The sequence below is a fragment of the Tursiops truncatus genome, chromosome 10 (genome assembly GCF_011762595.2).
Source record: "Tursiops truncatus isolate mTurTru1 chromosome 10, mTurTru1.mat.Y, whole genome shotgun sequence".
Classification (NCBI taxonomy): Eukaryota; Metazoa; Chordata; class Mammalia; order Artiodactyla; family Delphinidae; genus Tursiops; species Tursiops truncatus.
In genome coordinates, this window is record NC_047043.1 from 40696276 (window position 1) to 40713438 (window position 17163).

A 17163-nucleotide genomic window follows, 5' to 3' on the forward strand; every position below is an offset into this window, starting at 1 on the left:
CTAATACTGCACTAATACACTATGTCCATCATTAGACATACATATCTTTCCTGCACTCTGGTGGATTGTTTTTGGGTTGCGTGCATCTCCCCAGGGTGTGTTCACGCCACTTTGAAGAACACAGGTCTATTTCATGATTTTTATCTTTATGAAGATGAAAGTAACACCAAAAAAAAAAAATAGAAAACAAAAAACATTTTACTACACACGGGTATTAAAATAGGCCTTGTAGTTACATGTCAATCCACTTAAAGTACTAAAATTAAAAGACTAAAATGAGAAAAGGTCAAGACTTGGTTGCCTGGAGATCTTTATAGTTTTCCATTTTAAGCCAGACTTGATCTAACATATCAGAATCATGAATGAGTTAAAAGAGCAGACTTGATCTAACATATCAGAATCATGAATGAGTTAAAAGAGCAGACCGAGGACACCAGAATCATGAATGAGTACTATGGAATTTTTAGGAGAACACTTTCCTGATTTTTTAGACCAATACTATTTCATTCTTGCCCTGATTTCATAGAATTGACTCTGTAGAAGGAGGTTTTCGTTGTTTTGTAAAATATGATGGACTTTTGGATTTCAGAGAACATGTGATCCTCACTGGTCAGGTGATCCCGCTGGTCATGTGATCCCTGCTGGTCCATTCAGCTGTGGCAGAGGCAGGGGCTGAATTGCAGAGAGATCAACTTGAGACCCACTCCTGTGATTTGGAGGTGACATCAGATTTCAGAGAATAAGGATTATGAAGCAGGCAAAACCCCATATGTATTATTTAGAGAAGGATAATTCCAGGTAATTACATTTGTACAAGATTAATTTTTTCTTTTGGTAAGACATGTGCAGTGTGGTATTGATGCGGAAACTGGATTTAGGAGTTAGTAACCTCCATGATGACCATGATGCTCTTCTAACCAGTGTTGACTTAAAAAAAAGACACAATGTGAGAGTTGCGAGTTAAGTTTTATTTGGGGCAAAATGAGAACTGCAGCCTGGGAGACAGCATTTCAGATAGCTCTGAGGAATGCTCCAAAAGAGGTAGGGGGGAAGGTCAGTATATATGTGATTTTGGTGAAGGAGGAGTACATGCTATCAAGCACATATTTTTTTTACAGAAGGTTCCTGCTAGTCTCGTGCAGGTTACTGCCAGTCACGAGGAGCAGACGTCACCATGAAGGATTTTAGTGCTTTCTAGATATGAGGAGATACAAGAATTGGGCTCGTAAAATCAGCTCCTGAAAATATCTAACTATCTGAAGACCTGTTGTGCCAGTTTCTCCCAGAGCACAGAGTGCCTCATTTCTGCTCTCCACCCTGAACTCCTTTCAGGGGGTGTTGAGAGTCACCAGCTGCAGCAGCACATGATTTAATCCTTGTAGAGGTAGATGGCAAGTGCCAATTTGTAGCTGACACCAGTTTGTTCATCAGTCTGAACTCACTGCAATTCAAACAGGGAACAGGGTTCTTTTCCTCTTGGTGTGGACTCCAACCACGGTCTCTCAAACCTCATATGCTGCCTTGTAATGACTCTCTGGACACTTGTACTAACTCTGCAAATATTTTTAGGGCATTTCAAAGCCTCAGTTCAATAGAATTTAAATTCTCATTTCCATTCTAAAGTTCCCCCTCCCTCCACCCACTGGCCAGGCTGGTGTTTTGGGGTCTGGGAGCAGCATGTGTGTGTGTGTATGTGTGTGTGTGTGTGTGTGTGTGTGTGTGAGAGAGAGAGAGAGAGAGAGAGAGACAGAGGGAGGTTGCCTTCCATGCATACTCCCTCTAAACAACAAGGATGCTCAAGTTCAGCTACCTCCCATGGTGTGCACTTGGCCCACGGGAAACCCAACATCCCTGTTTAGCCAAACCACACATGGGCCACTCGCCTCTCCCCATCTACCATTTCTGTCCAAGTTACTCTTTCCTGTCTAGGGCAGTAGGGTAGCTAAGCAGACAGCCAACTGGGAGAGGCACCAGCTCTCCTTCCTGAGGCCCCAAGTTTCTATCCAAGAATTCTCTTGAAGCCTCCCTGGCTTGCTTTCATTCAAGAGGAGAAGAAGCCACCTTCTTCCACCTCCTCCTAGCGTGCTGAGCCATGGCCTCCCATCCTGGGCAATTCCATCCACCCACCCCACCCCCGACCCTGCCCTCCAACCCCCAGGCATTATCATTGGGTACAGAGCATCCTTTATACTTACTAACTCAATCTTTAAACCAACACAATAAGATACTTGTTAGGAAGTGAGGAAACTGAGACACCAAGAGGTGAAAGACCTTGTCAAGGTCACACAGCTAGCAGGTGTGAAGACTAGGATTCGGAACTAGACAGTCTGGATTTGAAGCCCAGGATCTTGGGCAGGAAGTTTTCTGAGAAGTGTGTGGCAGGGGTAAGGGCCAAAGTGTGTATATGGTGCTGGACCTGGGCTGGAGGTAACAGAGCTAGGTGACTGTCTCTTACTAAGTCCTAGGAAGTCAGTACCCTGGGTGTTTGTGGCTTTCTTGAGAAGTCTACTCAGCTTTGAATATTTTCTACTTCCAAGACAAGAGGAAGATGTTGCCTATAGGATCCCTAGAGGCACTTGTTGCCTTGAGTCTTTAAAAAAATTCTTCATGTGGTAATATTTTAAAGCAGATCAGCCATGACTACATGATATAAAGAGCCCTAATGTAAAAGAATGCTCGAGCACATGGGACACCTGTCTTTCCTCAACGTCCATGCTGCCACTAGAGTTTTGATGGATGGATTGATTAAGTTGATAGTTTTCTCCTTTTATTTTATTATTATTTTTTAAAAATTGAAGTGTAGTTGATTTATAATATTGTGTTAATTTCAGATGTACCACAAGTGATTCAGATATATATATATATATATGTTCTTTTTCAGACTCTTTTCCATTATAGGTTCTTATAAGGTATTGAATATAATTCCCTGTGCTATACAGTAGGTTCTTGTTGGTTATCTACTTTATATATAGTAGTGTGTATTTGTGAATCCCAAATTCCAAATTTATCCCTCCCCCACCCTCTTTCCCCTTTGGTAACTGTAAGTTTGTTTTCTATGTCTGTGTGTCTGTTTCTGTTTTGTAAATAAGTTCATTTGTATCATTTTTTAAGATTCTACATATAAGTGATATCATATGATATTTGTCTTTCTCTGTCTGACTTACTTCACTTAGTATGATAATCTCTAGGTCCATCTATGTTCCTGCAAATGGCATTATTTCCTTTTTGTTTATGTCTGAGTAGTATTCCATTGTATGTATGTGCCACATCTTCTTTATCCATTCCTCTGTTGATGGCCATTTAGGTTGCTTCCATGTCTTGGCTATTGTGAATAGTGCTGCTATGAACATTGGGGTGCATATATCTTTTCAGATTAGAGTTTTCGTCTTTTCTGGATATATGGCCAGGAGTGAGATTGCTGTGTAAGTTGCTAGTGTCATGGTGGGGGTATTTTGAGTGGCCATAGTTTATCAAAGTAAGAAGCAGAATTTAGGGAAGAAAGTAAGCTGAGGACTTACTAAGGCTGACAAAGTCTATATTTTCTCTCAGTCACAAACCTGGATAAATAATAAAATGTTAGGTTGATAAGTAACAATAATTTCTTTTTTAAAAGTCCTTATATTAATTACTTGTCTAGTAACCGAAGCACAATTTTGACAACCTTTGGCAATTCACCTTTGGAATGCATTTTCTGTCTGCTTTGGTCCTTGGAAGTAGCAGAGGACTTGAATTTATGACCTTCCTCACTGCGCTTTACCGAATGAGTCATTCCTGGTGGGGCGGGGGTGGGGTGGGGGTTTGGGGGGGTTGGTCATGCCAGTTGTCTTCATTAAATCTGGAGAAAGTCACCATCTCTGTGGCTCTGGGGATTAGATTCTGCCATAGTGAGGTGAATGGAGGGTCCTGTGGATAAAATTTAAAATTCAAAACAAGAAGTAATAAAAGGGACGTGATGAGTTACTTTTTGCCCCACAGGAAGGAACTGTCTCAGATCTTGGCTGACCTGATTCTGCTGATGACTCAGCTCCGAAGGGCACCTCATTCCGGAAAGTGAATCAAGTAATGACGGTAAGTTATATATGTAACAGAGAGAGAGGGCTCCCTGGTGCTGTATTTAAGCCAATGTTTTGTCACCCCTTCTGTCTGTGATTCCTCAGATATGACAGTTAGGTCAGCGTAGGGAAATGAGCTTTTCTGATGAGGATGTGATCACCAGGTTAACTTGTTTTGCCTTGATTGTGCCATTTTGAAGATCAAGTTCTTGAACTTCCCAGACTTTGAATTAAAGAAACATTCAATTTCAGGTTAGCCTTCGGGGTTCCAATGCTGTGACACGACTTCTATTGAAAAATATAAACATCACACCATGTGTGTGACATTAGTATTTTCATGGCTTTGTTTGTAGGTTACATGTGTGTTACATGTTGATGTCTGTAATGACACTAGACCCAGCTCTGCTTCTAGTCATGATCCATTGATATCAATGCATTTCCCCTGTCTTACTGAACTCACTTAGCATCAAAGTTCTAGAATTTTAGTGTTAGTCTATGACACTTGTAAACTGGGGACAGAACTGAGCTTTAAGGATTAACCAACCTACTAGGCAGCATGTAATCTTCTATATGACAAAATTAAACAGAATATATTCTTTAAATATTCTTTATTGTATTTCTGTGTTCTGCAGAATTTTGGGGGATAAGGCACTGATATTAATGAACAATTTTATTTATATATTGTGTGCATCTGTAAATTATTTAAATGCACTGTGATATTATTCGATAATGTGCATTATAAAACATATACAAACTTATGATTTTTAAAAAGGATGAGGTAAACAAATATAAATTGAAGCTCTGATCTTTTCTTCTTGCCTATCCTGGGGTACATGCTCTCTACTTGGACTCCTTTGCAGAGGTTCACAGACTTACAAGTAGATCCACCTTTTGCATAGCTATGTAAATAGAACCAAAAACCCGATATCATCATTCTGGAAGGAACTTCTCAGAGTCTGCTTGTCCAGCATGTTTTTTAGGCACAATTATGAGGTTATTTCTAAGGTGAAAACTAATTCGACCGTTCTCAAAGTTCTAAATTTTCAAGGAACTAGCTCAGTCATGTAGGAGTCGAGTTATCCCAAATAAGTGGAAAAACCTCAGTGGGTGACATCACCCTCTGATTCATGCCTCCTCTGTGTGTCCTTCGATCTCCATGGAATCAAAATTCACTTGAGAGACAGTGGTGCCCAGGACCTGGGAAAAATACATCTCCATCCAGGATCCCTGCTCTGTGGCCTGAGTCACAGGCACACAAAACCATGGGGTGGTTAAGGACCCATGTGATACCAAGGTCGGAACCTACTCACGGGAGTAACTTCATTTGTTTCATCTCTGGAAGCCCCTATAAGGCCACTTCTAACTGACAGAATGAAAGGGCACATTCAATTTTTCTTCTTCCATGGTAGTTTGCAGAATGGAAGGGTACATTCAATTTTTCTTCTTCCATGGTAGTTTGCAACAAAGCAGAGAATAGCTTGTTCAAATGAGAAAGGGTAGGGCATTTATTTGAATCAATATTGAGAGCCAGAGAAGAAACTCATCTGTGTCTAATATTTCCATTTGCTAGTGGTGTGTCTAAGCCTCGTTACCATAGCTTCTGAGAGCTTTCACCCAGACTTGGATGGGGTTGGGTTCCTCTGGAACGCCATCTCCGCTGGGATGGCCCTCCTTTGGCATCTTTCTCTTCTCCAAGGCTGTTCATATCTCACTTATCCAGGGAGAATGTTTCTTGATTCCACATTTTTAAAGTCCAGCTCAGAATATTTCACAGTGTTTTCAAAGATGTCATTTCATTTAATCTTCATAATCCTCCAAGGTGGCTAGACTAGGTTGTTGGTGTCCCCATTTTATGGTTAAAGAAACAGTCTCAGGGAGGTTAAATGACCTTTAGTGAGTGGCAGAGCTAGGAGGAGAACGCTGGTCTTCTGACTTCTACCCCAAACAAAAGATAAGAAAAATTATAGCGTAGGAAGTGTATTTTATTATTGCATTAAGCGTATCCCAATGAATTCTAGTGTATATTTTATTATATCCCAATATAAATACCTTGGCTGCACCTGTATTCCCTCCTCCCAGCAGAACTAATTATCTTAGTGCTAGAAATTGATTATAAGGAAACGAAGTGTTCAGTGACATCTTAAGAAGGCCCCGTTGATTGATTGATTGATTGAAGTGTAGTTGATTTCAAGTGTACAGTTATATATATATATGTACATATATATATTCTTTTTCTGATTCATTTCCATTGTAGGTTATTACAAGATATTGAGTATAGTTTCCTGTGCTATACAGTAGGACATTGTTGTTTATTTTATATAAAGTAGAGTGTATATTTTAATCCCCAACTCCTAGTTTATCCCTCCCCGCTTTTCCCTTTTGGTAACCATATGTTTGATTTCTATGTCTGTGAGTCTGTTTCTGTTTTGTAAATAAGTTCATTTCTATACCAACATCTTCTTTATCATGTATCCTTTTGAATTAGAGTTTTCTCCAGATATATGCTCAGGAGTGGGATTGCTGGATCATATGGTAACTATGTTTTTAGTTTTTTAAGGAACCTCCATACTATTCTCCATAGTGGCTGCGTCAGTTTACGTTCCTACCAGCAGTGTCAGCGGGTTTCCTTTTCTCCATACCCTCTCCAGCATTTATTATTTGTAGACTTAAAAAAAATAATACTATCATATTTGCATTTTATGGTTCATTTTTTAATTGAACTATAGTTAATTTACAATGTTGTGTTAGTTTTTGGTATACAGAGAAGTGATTAAGTTATACATATATATTTTCTCTTTTAGATTCTTTTGCATTATAGTTTATTACAAGATACTGAATGTATTTTGTAGACTTTTTGATGATGGCCATTCTGACTGGTGTGAGGTGATACCTCATTGCAGTTTTGATTTGCATAAGAAGCCCCCTTTTAAATGAAACTCTTGAATTCAGTGTTGCCTTGGAAATGTGTTCTTCACTTCCGGGGACATTTAACTGCCTTGTAGAGGGACCAGAATTTACATTCTCGCCATGGGCTGTCACAGAGATAAAGCTGGCAGCTTAAGAGAGCAGCCAGCTAAGTGAGGTGTGTTAGTCACCAAACAGCTTAAAAGTTCTTGGATCACTTTTCTCTACTTTATTGTTCATTTTTTGTTGGGGAAAGTGAACGGTCTACCCTCTTGCTTCCTAACTCAAGATTCCTCCAGCTCTGGCTACTTCGGTGTTTGCCTCTTGGTACCTGGAGCTGCCTCTTTACATTTTGCCTCTTTTTCTCCATCTACTCCCAGGTTTCTGTCTTACTATCTTTCTCTCTCCTTATACTTCCCTTTGCTTCTTTCTCATTTTCTCTCATATTATCTGTCACTTTGATTTTCTATAAACACATAAGTATCACTAACAGATTACAGATTCTTATAAATGATGAGGGGAAATTTAGAACAGTTTTCTTCGAGAATTTTCAGATTATTCTCTGTGTGTGTATGTGTGACTAAAAATTAGTTTATTTATTGACATGTTATTTTCTTAATCCTAATCCCTAAATGGATCACTGAAATACACTGGAGTCTTGCTCACAGCCACTCTCTTGCATAAGTGCCGCGATGGGATCCTTTCCAGAAAACTCTGCCATTCTAGATCAGATACATTTGCATAGGTAGTATTAGAATCTTGCAAAAACATGCTCCTTCTGAAATGTGACTGCAGGGGAGACGGAGGCCAGCAGGTGTCAGGCTCACCCAGTAGAGGATCTGAGAATGTTTTCTTGTGGTTTTTTTTTTTAAGGTAGTTTGCTTTTTTTGAATGAACTTTTGAAGGACCAAAGTTAGGCTCTTGTTGGTCTTAAAGCAAACTGTGGGTTGGTTGAAAGAGAAAGGAGATCATTTCAAGCCTGTATCACCACATATCCAAAGTGGTATGCTGATTATCATTTAATAGGTGATTCATTTTATTTTCACTTGCCAGGTGATTGATTCATGATAGAGAAGAGAGGTCCCATAGCTGTGCCTTTGGATCCATACAGCAGTGTCCTAGCCCCCGGAGTTTTGGAGTTAGTCATCATCTACACCAACCACACACCCACCCACCCTATTTTCAGATGAGGAGAGAGAGATCTAGAAAAGATTTGTTTAAAGACTCACAGGAAGAGGATCAGTCAGGATGAAAATCAAGAGTCAGAGTAGGCGAGTCTTCAACAAGCTTGAATGATGATAAGGCATTATTGGAGTCCAGAGCTTGGGACCATGATATTGACCTTGGGGGTTCTCTGGACTCCAGGCTCTGTTCTCAGTGTCGTCATGTTCAGATCAAGGGGGCAAGAGAAACATCAGACTGGAGAGGGCTGCCCAAACCTGCGCTTGTTCACAAGTGATGACCCTCAGGGTAATCCCCATAGCAACGAGGATGAGCATGATTATGCTGGAGGAGGAAAGCAAGTCTAGGAATGGCCTGTTTGAGGGGGGCTGTTAGGCAGTCAGCTCCCAATGTTTCTTCTCCTCAGGCACCCTAGCTGTTTGAGAGGGGCCTGGGGAGGTTGCTGTTTACATCATCACCTGGAAAGCACTTCTTCTTGTTGGTCTGTGGTTTTAACTGACTAGCAAGCCAGAAATCACTGTGGTTCACTTCTTCTAGTTCCTGAAGATGTCTGAAGTGAAGGACACTCTGCCATTTGCTGGGGGTTCCCTGAACCTGAGCAGACCGCAGAGCTGTGGGCCCAGCTCTGACCCAGGGCCAGACGCCAATGGTGGCTTTTACAAAGGAGAGTGCTTGCCAGCCTTGCTGATGTAACTGGCTCAACAGACATGGGAAGCAGCTCAAGGTAGCCTCCCTAAGAGCGACTCTCCCTGTGTTTCCAAAGTCATGTAGGAATGTCAAATACTTTTTGTTTAAATGTTTGTTTGTTAAATGGAACTGCTCTACAGAGCAGAGGATACAGATAACTTTGAAAGAGGCTGCTAGGTAGGGCCCTAGTCTAGCCAGTTAGTACCAGCTTGGTGTACACGGAGTGTACTGCCTGGATCTTTCTTCAAGGAAGAGCTTGCCGGCCAGCTGTGGGGAGTGCAGTGAGCAGACAGTCCGCACTTGTCACGTGTCCTTGTGTGTCGGCCTCGGCGGCAGAGATGCTTTGCCCTGTCTCCCTCTGTTCAAACAGCCCCCTTCCAGTGACTGACATGGCGAAAGGGATGAAAGCCTCGCTGGCCATCTCCTCCCAACCAGCTCTAATGGGCCCCGCTCGCTGAAGCTCCTAGCTAGGAGTTGAAGTTCCCTTTTCCCTTCGCCCAATCCAGCTTTGTGTCCCTTATCCTTCACAGCTGTTGATCCCCAATCCATCTTGCATCTGTTTTTGGGAAACCCAACCTGCAACAGTTAGCCTATCTCTGACTTGGAAAACATTATGGCCCCATAAAGTAAATGCCTAAAAGTCTTTTGTGATCATTTAATTTTTAATACTATTTACATAAGAAAGGAAAGGATTATTTGCACAAAATCGCAGAAAGAAAAAAAAACATAGTTATTGTGTACTAATACCATAAAAATAGTCAGTTATTATAAATTGACTCTCAACACAGCCCACTTAAACACTTTTTACCATGGGAGGAGAAGGTTCCTGAATTCTTGATGTATAAGATGCCACATACTCTGAAGGTTTGCACACCCAGTTTTTTAAAATTTGATTAATGAGTTGCCCTAAATGTCTTCACATATTTCTAGTTGTGCTTTGTGGCTTCATCCACCTTTGGAGCTAGTCTCAAAATACCACAGCATTGCTTCAACCTTGTTGGGGGTGGGGTCAGGCAGATGGGGAAGGGGGCAGGAGAGGAGGGATGAATTGGGTCGGGAGGGTGTCTCTAAGGCAGCAGGCTCCACTCTACAGCCCTTGCAACTTTGTTTCCAGAGTTTGCTGGATCTGTACTTGATCCTTTAATTACCTAATTGGGTGGTATGGAATCTAACCGCTTCGATCAGGAAAAGAAAAAATCTGAAGGAGTAAGTTCCCTCACCTTGAAGGTGCTGCACAGGTTATAAGTAGAGGTCATGAGCCATGTTCATGGTATCGGGAAATTTATTTTTGAGTTGATCATGTGCTAGATATAGTCTAAAAAGTAATATGCATATACCACAAATTGGGTTACGTGAAATCTGAAAAATTTCTAATTTAAAAGGTACAGAGCTATAAAGCAACAATTCTGCCCAAGTCATATTTAGAACTGGTTTTAATATGATACTGTGGGGTGATATCCTTGTTCACACAGGGGCGGGATTGTGCCTGTGTGTTAGGACTTAGATACCATCGTGTTCTTATCTATATTTCAGGAAGCATTCTTATTAGACCATAGAAGAAAGCAAGTTATATTAAAAAAGATTGAAACATAAGTCCATTTTCAGTATTGAAGAATAATGAAACCCCAAAATATGTATCTTGGAAAATTTAGTGAGAGTAGATAGTTAAAAAGAAAAGAAAAGAAAACAGATGACCAGGAAGAGTTAGTTTTTGTTTCTGGAAATAGGCACTTTTTCTAATAATATATGTATATATTTCTGTCATGAAAATGTGATTTAGGGTTCTCTCAGTAAGTTGTTAAAGGTATTTTGCTTGCTCTGATATGCTTCTCATAAAAATTTCAACGAAATAAAAAGAAGAAAAAGTGACAAACTTCCTACAAAATGGAAATGTCCTTTTTCTCAGTGATGATTTAAAATATTCAAAAATATTTTCTCACAAAGCCACTGATGGAATTGTCTCAGAAATATACATTTTAAATTCTGATACATTTCTGGTGTGTTTAACCCCAAATGGGGTGGTATGTTTAGCCCAAGTGGTGCTGTTTCATGTTTATTCAACTTGGCAGTGCCAACATTTCCTTAGCTGGACATTAGGTTATTAAAGCATCTCTTAAACAAAATAGACTGGCTTCAAAATGAGCGACTCCACCACGGGTTGGCTGGCTTCTTTGCTGGGTCCATACTATAGAAATCAGAAAACATTTCCTCCCAGCTGGCCTGTCTAGAACAAATACTTTCCCCCCGCTTTCTCATTTCACTCTCTGACCTTTAAAGTGTTTCAGAGGTGCACCCTTCTGGCTTCTTTACTCTGCCATCACTGTTCCTCTCTGCTGGTCTTTGCGTTCTTCCATTCCATCATTTCTGGGGTTTTATTTGCCTTTCTGTATGAATGTTACTTTTGTTTTTTTAATCTACTGGAAAGCCTTCTTATCATGGTCACTTAAAAGCACTGGTGGCACTTTTCAGAGGTCTTGATTGGACTTAATCCACCTTTCAACTGCCAGTATTTTAGACGTAAAATGAATGTTATTGATCGGCTTTAGGCTCTCTGAAAGATAGTAGGGCAGAGAGAAAAATGACAGAAGTTTGTGCAATTACCACATCACAGGAAAATGTTCTTGCTGGGTCACCTGGGGATGTCTAGGCCAGTTTGGAGTTTTTCTTTTCATTGCTTTTCATTTGTTTAATGCTTTGAGTAGCAATGCTCAGAACTTTTAAATTCCCATTAAAAAATGTCCTCATTTTGTCATAAAACTTCAATTAAACCTCTTAATTTATTTTTCTAGATATATTACACTAATGTTCAGAGGAGTCATAAAGAAACTGTAAAGAGACCTCAGTCCTCTGTATTTGCCATCTCCTTGATAGCGTTCATCAGACATTGTGACTCTCTTCCTAGCAGTAAAATATTGATGTTAAGAAAGAGAATATCACCTGAGAGCCCAAAGAAGCAACATTCTCTTGGGCTTAATTGTCAACTATTTGAACTGTAAGAACAAAACTCAGGGTATGAATGTAACACCTGGAAAGGTCATCATGACCCACTTCAGCACCCCCTCCGTGGGTACCTGTCAGTGCGTGACATTGTCCTGGAACCAAGAACTCTCCCTCCCCCCCATGTATGTATGCATACATATGTGTGTTATCTGTATGGACACATGGCTTCATGTGTCCCCTCCCCACCCCACCCCAAGTGGCCTCTAATTATTATCCTCATTTAGTTGTTGTTTTTTTTAAGATTTATTTTATTTATTTTTGGCTGCGTTGGGTCTTAGTTGCAACACACAGGATCTTTCATTGAGGCATGCGGGCTCTTTGTTGCAGCACATGGACTTCTGTCTAGTAGTAGCATGCGGGTTTTTCTCTTCTCTAGTTGTGGTGCGTGGGCTCTGTAGTTTGCGGCACGCAGGCTCTCTAGTTGAGGTTCACGAGCTCAGTAGTTGTGGCATGTGGGCCTATTTTCCTGCAGCATGTGGGATCTTAGTTCCCTGACCAGGGGTCAAACCCATGTCCCCTGCATTGCAAGGAGGATTCATTACCACTGGACCACCAGGGAAGTCCCCTCATATAGTTTTAAGCTCATATTATTCCAGATTTGGCCAGTAGAGGCCCTTCAAGATGGCTCCTTGTGCCTGGGTCATATTTCCATGATTCTTTGGAGCATATTTTTACCTTCTGGTGTAACAGAATGTTCCAGGCTCATCTTGTAGCTCCAGGATCACCCTTCCCCAGCCCGGCTTTCAGCCACTTCTCCAAGGACCCTGGTTCCTTGTTGTGGGGAATGGTATTAGAGATCAAGTTCTGCACCTCACCTGTCCTCATTGTTCCTGGAAAGAGCCAAGAAATATACAAGTGCACCCACATGTATAAGTACACATGCACACAAGCACGGGGTCTACACATATACATGGGCACATGTACCTGCACAGACACATACATATACACACGCACCCACACACATAATTATGCGTGCACACATGCATATGTTCTACACACGGGCACGTGTACATGCATATATATGTACATGCATATACATACACACACGTATTTTAGGTATCATGGGTCTATGCCAGTATCTCCAATTCCAGTTTACCTTTCTTGCCTTCTCCCATCCCACATTTACGTGTCCCTCCTTTCCCAGTGAGAATCCTGGCTTCCCGAAACATCAGCATACTGACTCATCTGCTCAATCCCGTGTTACATCTGAGATAGTATCAGAATACCTTCACCCACATGTACTACAAAAACAAACCTGCTAAAAAGAGTTCAGGATCTTTCCAGTTCTCCCATCTCCCTGCCCTGCCCGAGATGGAGGACAAGCAGGGCATGTGGTCAAAACTTATAAATTATTCAAATTAGGTTTCCCCCTACATTGTGGTTATAATTATTTATAATTATTAATTATAAATATTATCAATTGTAATTAATGGATTAGGTAGCCAACTTAATTATTTCTGTTTTATTTTTCCCCTGTAATTTTTTTGTAAAGAGAAGTAGATATATGTATGTTTTCTTAGTTCCCTTCCTCTTCTTTCTTTCTTTCTTTTTTTTTTTTTTTGTGGTACGTGGGCCTCTCACTGTTGTGGCCTCTCCCGTTGCGGAGCACAGCGGCCATGGCTCACGGGCCCAGCCGCTCCGCGGCATGTGGGATCTTCCTGGACCGGGGCACGAACCCGTGTCCCCTGCATCGGCAGGCGGGCTCTCAACCACTGCACCACCAGGGAAGCCCTCCTCTTCTTTCTTAAACAAAGGTACGGGATATGATGTTTTGTGCTTCGATTTTTCACTTACGAGAGCTTTTGGACCTCATCTCGCATCACTTCCTAGAGAGTTTCCTCTTTCGTTTCTAGGAGGGGATAGTATTTGTTGTGTGTCTGTGCCAGAGTTTATTCAACCATTTCCTGTGCTTGGACATTTAAGCAGTTTCCAATATTTTGCAGTTACAAATAATGCTGCAATGAATAAACGTGTGCATATATACTTTTATATTTTTGGAGGATTAGCTTCAAGATAAATTCCTAGAGGTGGGACTGCTGGGTTCAAGGGGAGATGAATATATAATTTTGTTAGCTATGGCCAAATTCTCTTCCATGGGGTTTGTATCATATTGCATTCCCAAGCATAACATACAAAAGTGGGTTTGATGGAGTGGATGGGGGAGGGGGTCATGGGATCACTTTTTGAAAAGCATAGGCTTAGAGGAATGGGACGCCTACATGGGATGTGTACTCGAGGCAGAGACGTGTGCAAGGTGATAGTTACATTATTTTGATGAGGACAAAAGGAAACGCAGGCTTTCCACTACATACAAAACATGAGAGTCACTCAAAGAGCCAGAAGTTTACCACCAGGGTCGTTGGAAGCAAATCCACTTTTTGTAATCTTTCTATCCTTTGGATGCTATTCACAGTTGTTTAGACATGAGATCCTCAGACCTTATAGTCTTATTATTGTTCAGGAAGAGAGGACTCTGAACGACTTATTTTTGTGATAAAACCTCATTTAGGCCACAATGATAGGAAGGATGCTCTGATTTCCTGAGGTTAGAAATGAGATTAAATAAGTAAGTACACTTGTTTAATATGTATTTTACATTGGACATATTAACATTACTTCATACATGGCCTCCTACCATCTGCAAATTAGTAATTCTGAAATGTTCTTTCAAAACCAGGGGTCTAAATGGCTGAGCGTGGAAACAATGATTGGTGCATCTCTCTACCAAGCTTTGCCTTTGTGTATTTGTCTGTAGTGTGCACAGTATATAAGAAACACTTGCTTCCATTTTCTGTGACTGATTAACTGAATCTTCTCATCCAGATTAGTTTCCAACTGTCTGTTCCTTTGTTTCACAGAATATAGTCTACTGTGATTCTAATCTCTGTTATGCATGTTCTTTATGAATAAAATTCCAGGCACACAGGCGTATATGTACACATTTTACTACGAGATAGTAAAATCTCAGTGTAGGGGGACCTCATCCCAGTGTGACTTTATGGTTCCCACTCTTTGCAGTTCTAAACTTTTATGTGAACCTGGCATTCTGGATGGGTCATAGCATATATAACAGCCATAGGATAGCTAAACTGGGGGAGGCTTGTTGACAAGGATTTGAATATCTGCCCTCTGGCTTTTTCTTGTCCGTATTTCATAACAAAAAATTAACAAGGATTCATTTTGGTGAAATCTGCCTACTAAATGATGCTTTTACATAATACATTCATCAATTAGCATTTGGATTTTGATTAAACCATTTTGCAAGTAATTTCACCCATTATGCAAGTAATTTCACTTTGGTGGCAGTTAAAAGTATATTTTGAAAGGAAAAATATGTTTTGTCATTGAGTACTTTGAGGCTCTCTTCAGTGTATCAAAATCTATGCAAATTGTAATATGGCCTTTCAACGTACAGGTGAACCCTTGTGATCCCAGCATTTACTACCATATGATACATGAAATAACCCACACATCAAAATTGTCAATAAAATAGCAAAGTCAGACTGACATTCTTGAAGTGTGTAACACTGTGATTTGCTTTTCTATCCCTAATTGGATCCATTGTCTCCTTTTTCCCGTTCTACTGCTTAAAACGTTTGCCTCGTTGTTTTATTCATGCTTCAGTCACATCTTTGTCGGCAATTACATTTATTTGATTGCTTATCTTCCATGATGATTCCTGGCATTTGGCTCGTCTTTTTTTGTTTAGCCTCCTTCCTTTTGAAATCCCTACATCTCATTTGTCAGCAACCTCTGATTATCTCAATTATCTCAAGGGACCTGGAATTATTCTGACGTGTCCTTCTACTTCAGATGAGGACCCTGACCTGGGATCTCAAGACCCAGGTGACTTCAGGATGGAGGATGGAGCCGCTGGATGTGTCTTCCCCTATTCAGATGTTTGAATAAAGCTTTTTACTTGTCTTCCTCTCCTAGAAAAACAATTGAATATTTTGCCACTTATATTTTTCTAATATTGTACTTGAGTCATGCTGCCTTAATCATAGTTTAACAAGTTGTTAGAAATTGTTTTAAACAGGACAAAGTAAATCCAACTCCATATGGATTGTCTTTCATTTGCAAATATTAGAATTTGAGTTAAAAATCATATAACTTGAAGCCGTCTACATAAAATGAAGTTGTTGGTATATTAAAAGTGTCCTTCTTTTCAAGTATATTTTATTTTAGTGTATTTTATAAAAACTCCATAGTCAGTGACTCGAAAGTAACCATGAATGTATTTTTCGTTCCTTATATTTTACTGGAAAAAAGTGGTTAAAGTAATTGTATAGATTTTTACCTTATTCTTTGGTGTCCTGTGTAACTAATTATTTGCTTTAGGTACAAATGACCTACTTGCTAAAGACTGTTCATTTTCTGCTGGAATAAAATACCTTTTCAATTTAGTGATTAACTTGGGATGAACATTCATTTGTTTGGGGGGAGAGAGTAAGTAATAATAATTTAATTCATTATGTGTAGTTTTTTCTTTTAAGGCATTTTCCTTTAGGTTAATTTCCTCCAAGGTTAATTCATACATGGAATCATATCTTTTATTAACCTTCAACAGAACAAGTCTCTCCTCCTAAAATAGTGCTCTATGCTTGAGTAAATGCTCCTATTCTTTATAATACTTTAATTAGAATTTTTAGAAAACAGTGCCTTTTCCTCAAATAAAAGGCCCAGACAGCACTGGATGGCAGAGTGGGTTCAACGATAAATGACGTCAAGTCTAACACCTCTGCAATTCTCTTTGCCTTTTCCTTATAGTCACAAGAAGGCTGCCGTCAATCTAGCCATCTTATCTACTATCAAGGCAGGAAGAAAGGGAAAGGACCTGACTTTAGCTTATAAGAAATAGATACAGGAGGATTTATAACTTGAAAATAGAAATGTCATAACTTTTCTACTTGGAGTCATATTTTACTTTTCAAATTACTTATCTGAAAGGCTATAAAATATTTTTATTACATTATTATTTAGCATATATTCATTTAAGAAATACTGTGCACCAACTATGTGCCAGACGGTATTTTAAAACTTGAGACTATAAACTCTAATAAAGCAGAGATTTTGCCTTCAAGGACCCTCTGGAGTCATCCAGAAGAAGTGCAAGAAAACAGACAAATACAGTTCTGTGTGATAAACTATACAGCGTAGCACTGCCAAGGACAGGATTAGAGTGCGGACTTGCTAAGTGATACTTGGAACAGGTGAGATGTGGCCCGGAATCTGGAGTATGAAGATAGGGTGACCAGTAAAAGTGAGAGGAGGAAATAGAGGGTGTCCAGGCATCAGAACAGCATGTGCCAAGGCCCAGAGGTGATGGGGTTCACAG

The 17163-nt window shown here is 40.1% G+C and overlaps 1 long non-coding RNA gene across 2 annotated transcripts; it reads left to right on the plus strand.

Annotated features, from left to right (window-relative positions):
- The first annotated feature begins 3800 nt into the window (after window positions 1–3800).
- On the plus strand, window positions 3801–16231 carry LOC117313884 (uncharacterized). 2 transcript variants are annotated; one of them, XR_004528458.2, is made up of 3 exons: window positions 3801–3889; window positions 3976–4068; window positions 15602–16231. It is a non-coding gene; the product is annotated as an uncharacterized lncRNA (long non-coding RNA). The 2 variants fall into 2 exon arrangements; XR_012334522.1 differs by lacking the exons at window positions 3801–3889; window positions 3976–4068 and adding an exon at window positions 12635–13579.
- The last annotated feature ends 932 nt before the right edge of the window (window positions 16232–17163 follow it).